We start from the raw sequence: 6,000 nt of genomic DNA on the forward strand, positions 1-6,000 counted from the left end.
TCTAGGTTGGTCATTACTTTCCTGTGTAAGCATCTTTTAAATTCATGGCTGCAGTCACCATCTGCAGTGATTTGGGAGCCCAAAAAAGTAAAGTCTGACACTGTTTACACTGTTTCCCCATCTATTTGCCATGAAGTGATGGGGCGGGATGCCATGATCTTAATTTTTCTGAATGTTGAGCTTTAAGCCAACTTTTTCACTCTCCTCTTTCACTTTCATCAAGAGGCTCTTTAGTTCTTCATTTTCTGCCATAATGGTGGTGTCATCTGCATATCTGAGGTTTTTGATATTTCTCCCAGCAATCTTGATTCCAGCTTGTGCTTCCTCCAGTCCAGCGTTTCTCATGATGTACTCTGCCTATAAGTTAAATAAGTAGGGTGACAATATACAGCCTTGATATACTCCTTTTCCTATTTGGAACCAGTCTGTTGTTCCATGTCCAGTTCTAACTGTTGCTTCCTGACCTGCATACATATTTCTCAAGAAGTAGGTCAGGTGGTCTGGTATTCCCATCTCTTTCAGAATTTTCCACAGTTGATTGTGATCCACAGAGTCAAAGGCTTTGGCATAGTCAATAAAGCAGAAATAGATGTTTTTCTGGAACTCTCTTGCTTTTTCAGTGATCCAGTGGATGTTGGCAATTTGATCTCTGGTTCCTCTGCCTTTTCTAAACCAGCTTAAACATCTGGAAGTTCAAGGTTCACATATTGTTGAAGCCTGGCTTGGAGAATTTTGAGCATTACAAGTGTGTGAGATGAGTGCAATTGTGCAGTAGTTTGAGCATTTTTTGACATTGCCTCTCTTAGGGATTGGAATGAAAACTGACCCTTTTCAGTCCTGTGGCCACTGCCAAGTTTTCCAAATTTGCTGGCATGTTGAGTTTAGCACTTTCACAGCATCATCTTTTAGGAGTTGAAATAGCTCAACTGGAATTCCATTACTTCCACTAGCTTTGTAGTGATGCTTTCTAAGGCCCACTTGACTTTGCATTCCAGGATATCTGGTTCTAGGTGAGTGATTACACCGCTGTGATATTCTGGGTCATGAAGCTCTTTTGTGTACAGTTCTTCTGTGTATTCTTGCCATGTCTTCTTGATATCTTCTGCTTCTGTCAGGTCCATACTATTTCTGTCTTTTATTGAGCCCATCTTTTCATGAAATGTACACTTGGTATGTCTAATTTTCTGGAAGAGATCTCTAGTCTTTTACATTCTATTGTTTTCCTCTATTTCTTTGCAGTGATCACTGAGGAAGGCTTTCTTATCTCTCTTTAGAGACTTTAGAACTTTGCATTCAAATGGGTATATCTTTCCTTTTCCCCTTTGCTTTTCACTTCTCTTCTTTTCACAGCAATTTGTAAGGCCTCCTCAGAAAGCCACTTTGCTTTTTTGCATTTCTTTTTCTTGGGGATGGTCTTGATCCCTGTCTCCTGTACAGTGTCACGAACCTTCATCCATAGTTCATCAGGCACTATCTCAGATCTAGTCCCTTAAATCTATTTCTCAGTTCCACTGTATAATCATAGGGATTTGATTTAGGTCATACCTGAATGTTCTAGTGGTTTTCGCTACTTTCTTCAATTTAAGTCTGAATTTGGCAATAAAGATTGTAATAATATGGCTTATGCCATACTCAAGTCTTCTGCCCCAGAGCCCCTGTCCCTATGGCAGTCCACTGCTGACCTGTATCTCCATAGGAGATGCTCAAACACAGGTCTGTCTCCATCTGTCTGGGGTCCCTGGGTTCTGGTGCACACAAGGTTTGTTTGAGCCCTCTTAGCATCTCTGGCAGGCATGGGGTTTGAATACTGGGACTAAGGGGACGGGAAAGGAAAACTTTTGTTATGTTTTTATTTAAGTCTAGCAGTATTACATACACAGTAAATACTCTGTTAATTGATTTAATTAACTGTTATTTAAAATGTTTGAATTGTTATTTTTAATTGTCATTGATAAATAGTTGCTAATTGATTTGCTGTATCACTTCATAAGCAACATAATTAAATTCTCCGTTAAAATCACTGACAACTCAGGAGATAGAAATACGGAAAGTGACTCTGTTCATCACAAATCAAATTATAGTAATTCATTAAAGAAATCAGAATTGGGGGAATATATCATCCTGGGAAATTGTAAAGTAGTCAAATAATCTCTGTGTAGACTAAGTTACTTCAATTTCCATAATCAAGTTACCCAATAGTTGACTTTTGATAGTAGTTTTGATAATAGACTGTATGTTTTAAACAGTATCCAGGAAACATCTTTTCTATCACTCTGCATTTCTCTAAGGAGATGAATATTATGGAAAATAAACATGGAAGGGCATTCTAAGAAAGAATGAAATTGTGTATGTGTTTTAATTAAAGCAAGGTTTTCTCCTTCAAAATTCATGATAAAAGTATGAGAGAAAATACACAAGAAAACGTGAATGCAGTTTCACACAGCTTGGTAGTTTCCCAAAGGAGAGAAGCCACTCTTATTCGTTAGCAAAGATAAGAATAGAAATAATGGATTTAAATTTGAACAGGAAGAAATTTGAAAGAGTGGAGAAAAATCTAGCAGTAAGATCAGCTGGGAATGAAACCAATTTCTGGAAAAGATGATGGGACGAAAATCACATGAAACCTTAAGTTGCAGCTTATCAAACGTCTAAAGAAGTGTACTTAATGCTCTCTAAAGACCCAAGTGCGGAAAACAGGTGAGAGCAGGGAGTAGAGGGACAGAGAGGGTGTGTGTTCCTGGCCCTGGGTGGCCTCTTTCCTTCCCGGTGTGAAAAGAGGAGTTGGAGGCTGTGTGTGTCTCGTGGTGGGTGGGGACTGTCACTCTAGCTGTGTGATAGCCATCTGTGGTGGAGTTAGGAGTTGAGCACAGGGGTACTAGGTATCTTTTTCTTTCCCATTGGTGAGGGAGCTGGGACAATGGGGCGGCAGATTTCCTCCTTATCACCTGAAGATGCGGTTTTAAGGGAATAAAAGATACTCTTTTTTTGAAGAATAGGGTCAATATGTGGTCCAGGGAGATTCACCATAGTTCACAGCACAAAAAATGCCTAGGAGATAAATAGTATCTGAATGGTACTCTTCTGTCCTTGATTTTGTTAACACAGAAATATTTTAAAAGTATAAAGTTCTATGGTTCTCCGTCAGGCAGATGCAGTCATCAACATTCGACATCCTCCAAAGAGAGCTCTGGTCACTCTCCAAGCTACATGGAGCTTGGACCAGGCTAGCGTCTTTAGGATCTTTTGGCCTCTGTTCCACCATTATTCCTGAGTGATGGGATCTCAAACAACCCTCATGCATAGAAAGGGTGGCAGTTCTCCTCATTTCCATAAAAACAAAAAACAAACCGAAAAATCCCAGTAGGACTAACATTTTCCGTTTAAAAAAGTAGAAAAAATTACCAAGGACAGAGTCAAAGGAGTTGTGTTACATTTGTATGATTTAGGGGAATCATTTCATCTGTCTGAACACTGGGGTCCTCCTTTTAAAAACCCAGACCTGACCTAGGTGATCTCAAAAATCCCTTCCAGCTCTCAGCTGTACATGAAAGTGCCTGGAAAATGGCAGAGTGCTTTCATTCTTGTAGAAGGGATAACCAGCACGGAAATCTTTCCACAGAAGCTAGGTTTTGAATTGTATTATGAATATTTGCAAGCTCTAGGTTGGCAAATTGAGGATTAAAGATGGAACAAGAACAACAACAAAAAAACACTGTTGGGAAGTGGGCAGAACAAAAGATTTGGGATGGAAGGTTATAGAAACCAAGGACAGCAGGGAAGAGGGTAGGTAATTGATTCCTCCCCCTTCATCTCTGGCCCCCAATTCAATCAGACATCAAGCCCCTTTCATTCTTTTCCTTTCCATCTACCTTCCTGAACTGAAACTGGAGGAGAAGCTTGTATTACAACTTGAAGATATATAATACTAATCCATGCTCCAACATTACAATCCTCAGACATTGCTTCAGATCAAGATAGCATTAACTGAGGATGAGAAGATTTGGCTTTCATCCTCAGATGACTCTTTCAGGGGAGTCTCCTGTGTGGCCCCACTTATTAAAGGAGATTAATGATACTTGTCCATTTTCACCTCAGCAACGATGCATGGTATCTGTCCATTTTTGCCTCACCAAATTTGGAGAGAAATTCCAGATAGACATCAAAGGAAAATAGCGATTAGTGTGTTGATTCATTTTCTACATGACATATTTCTCTCCATAAAATTATTTTTAATTATTAAAACAGGTTATCTTATTTGATGCATTTGAAGCAATAGGAATAAAACATGCTTTTGAAGTGAGGATGTCAACTCAGATATGAGGAACACATATGTCGACACCAAAGTTAAAAGGACCCCAGAGAAATGACAAATGATGAACAGAAAGCACTACTGTAGCAGATCCTGACCTTTTGAGAATATGATCAGCCTGTCAGCACTAATGGTTTTCCGTGTTCATAGCAAAAAGCTATGAGCGCCTCTATCTGGGATGGAGGTCAGATGATATCTCAATAAAAAAAAAAAGAAATGGTATCCTGTTGGACATAAAAAAATAATTCTGCAACTCTCTTTTTTTCCTTTCTTTTCTCATTTTGCAACATAGATGTACACATTTGCATAATATGCATATATGTGGGGAGCCTGGCCCTTTTTGCTTCCACCATTCCAACCAATCCAACCCCCCAAAGAGGAGTCTTAGCATTCTTAAAGATTATTATGGCACCTAGAATGGTTATTAGAACCAAAAGATTTTTCAAGCATTCTGAGGATAGGGCAAGGACTCAGGGAATGGAACATAATAAGGACCCTGTCAATTTGATGTTTTCCATACTCTTATTTGGAGAAGGAAATGGTAGCCCACTTCAGTATTCTTGCCTGGAGAATCCCATGAACAGCATGGAGGGCTACAGTCCATGGGGTCTCAAAGAGTCGGACATGACGGAAGTGACTTAGCATGCGTATTCTTATTGTGCACTTGAAGCTTTCCTCAGGGGGACTGCTTATGGCTGTCATACCTCTTCTGGATATTTATACTTTTGTTTAAAATTTCTGCCTCCTGACTTATGTTTCTTGAATTTATTGAAGAGGAACACAGTTTTCTGGAAAGGTCCGGCAAGACAGTGTTTTCCTGACTATCTGGGTTTTTATTAACGGGTCTCATAAGGTCACAGACAGGAACTCAGAAGAATGATGTCTTGATTTGCACAGGAAGTGTGCAACATGAGAGGAAGCCCTCTCAAAGTTCCTTTTATTCCTTGGTAAAGGTTGACCATGGTTATGGTTTCAAGGACAGTAAAAGGAAGTTAGAGGTGGTGTGAATTCCCCCTGAGAGTGAGAAAGAAATAAGATGTCAATGACTCCACTGTACACGAGTGTATATTAGTAGTAATAGAATGCTGATAAGAAATATGGGAAATAAGAATTACAACTGAGACCACATTTTGCTCTGGATGGCTCGTTAATCAGCAGGAACCCTGGGCAAATGAAGTGCTATGAACTGATGTCTGGGTACGAGGTGGAAATTCTTGCTGAAAGGATCAGCTGCTTTCACTGAGAGGGAATCAACTGATCCATGCAGAAAATAAAGCACTCTTGAAAGCAAGAAATAAAGTCTAATATCGATTTGGCCTGCACCAAGAGATTTTTCTGTAGGCATCTTGCCTTTATGTTAGGTGTTGCAATAGCCAGAGCCTATATCCAAAACTCTTTAAGACAAGTTTCAGTTTGTAGTTTTCTGTTTTGTTTTTCTGCACTCCATCAATTCTACACTTATGCACCAGTAATGTCACAGACCTGATTGGGGAATCATTTCTATTTCCCTCCAATTTTCCTGTACAAATCAAATTAAGACTGTTTTTTTTTTTTTTTTTTTTCATTTTTCCACATGTGACACAGCCTCCCAAGTCAGGAGGAGCATTGTGTGAGGAAAAAGAGGGTGAGAGAAAGTTCAAGCAGGTCTCTGAATGTTGGAAAGGCATTGTTTCAGGTCGTAGAAGTATCTC

Source organism: Bos indicus x Bos taurus, chromosome 7, assembly GCF_003369695.1.
Source record: "Bos indicus x Bos taurus breed Angus x Brahman F1 hybrid chromosome 7, Bos_hybrid_MaternalHap_v2.0, whole genome shotgun sequence".
NCBI lineage: Eukaryota > Metazoa > Chordata > Mammalia > Artiodactyla > Bovidae > Bos > Bos indicus x Bos taurus.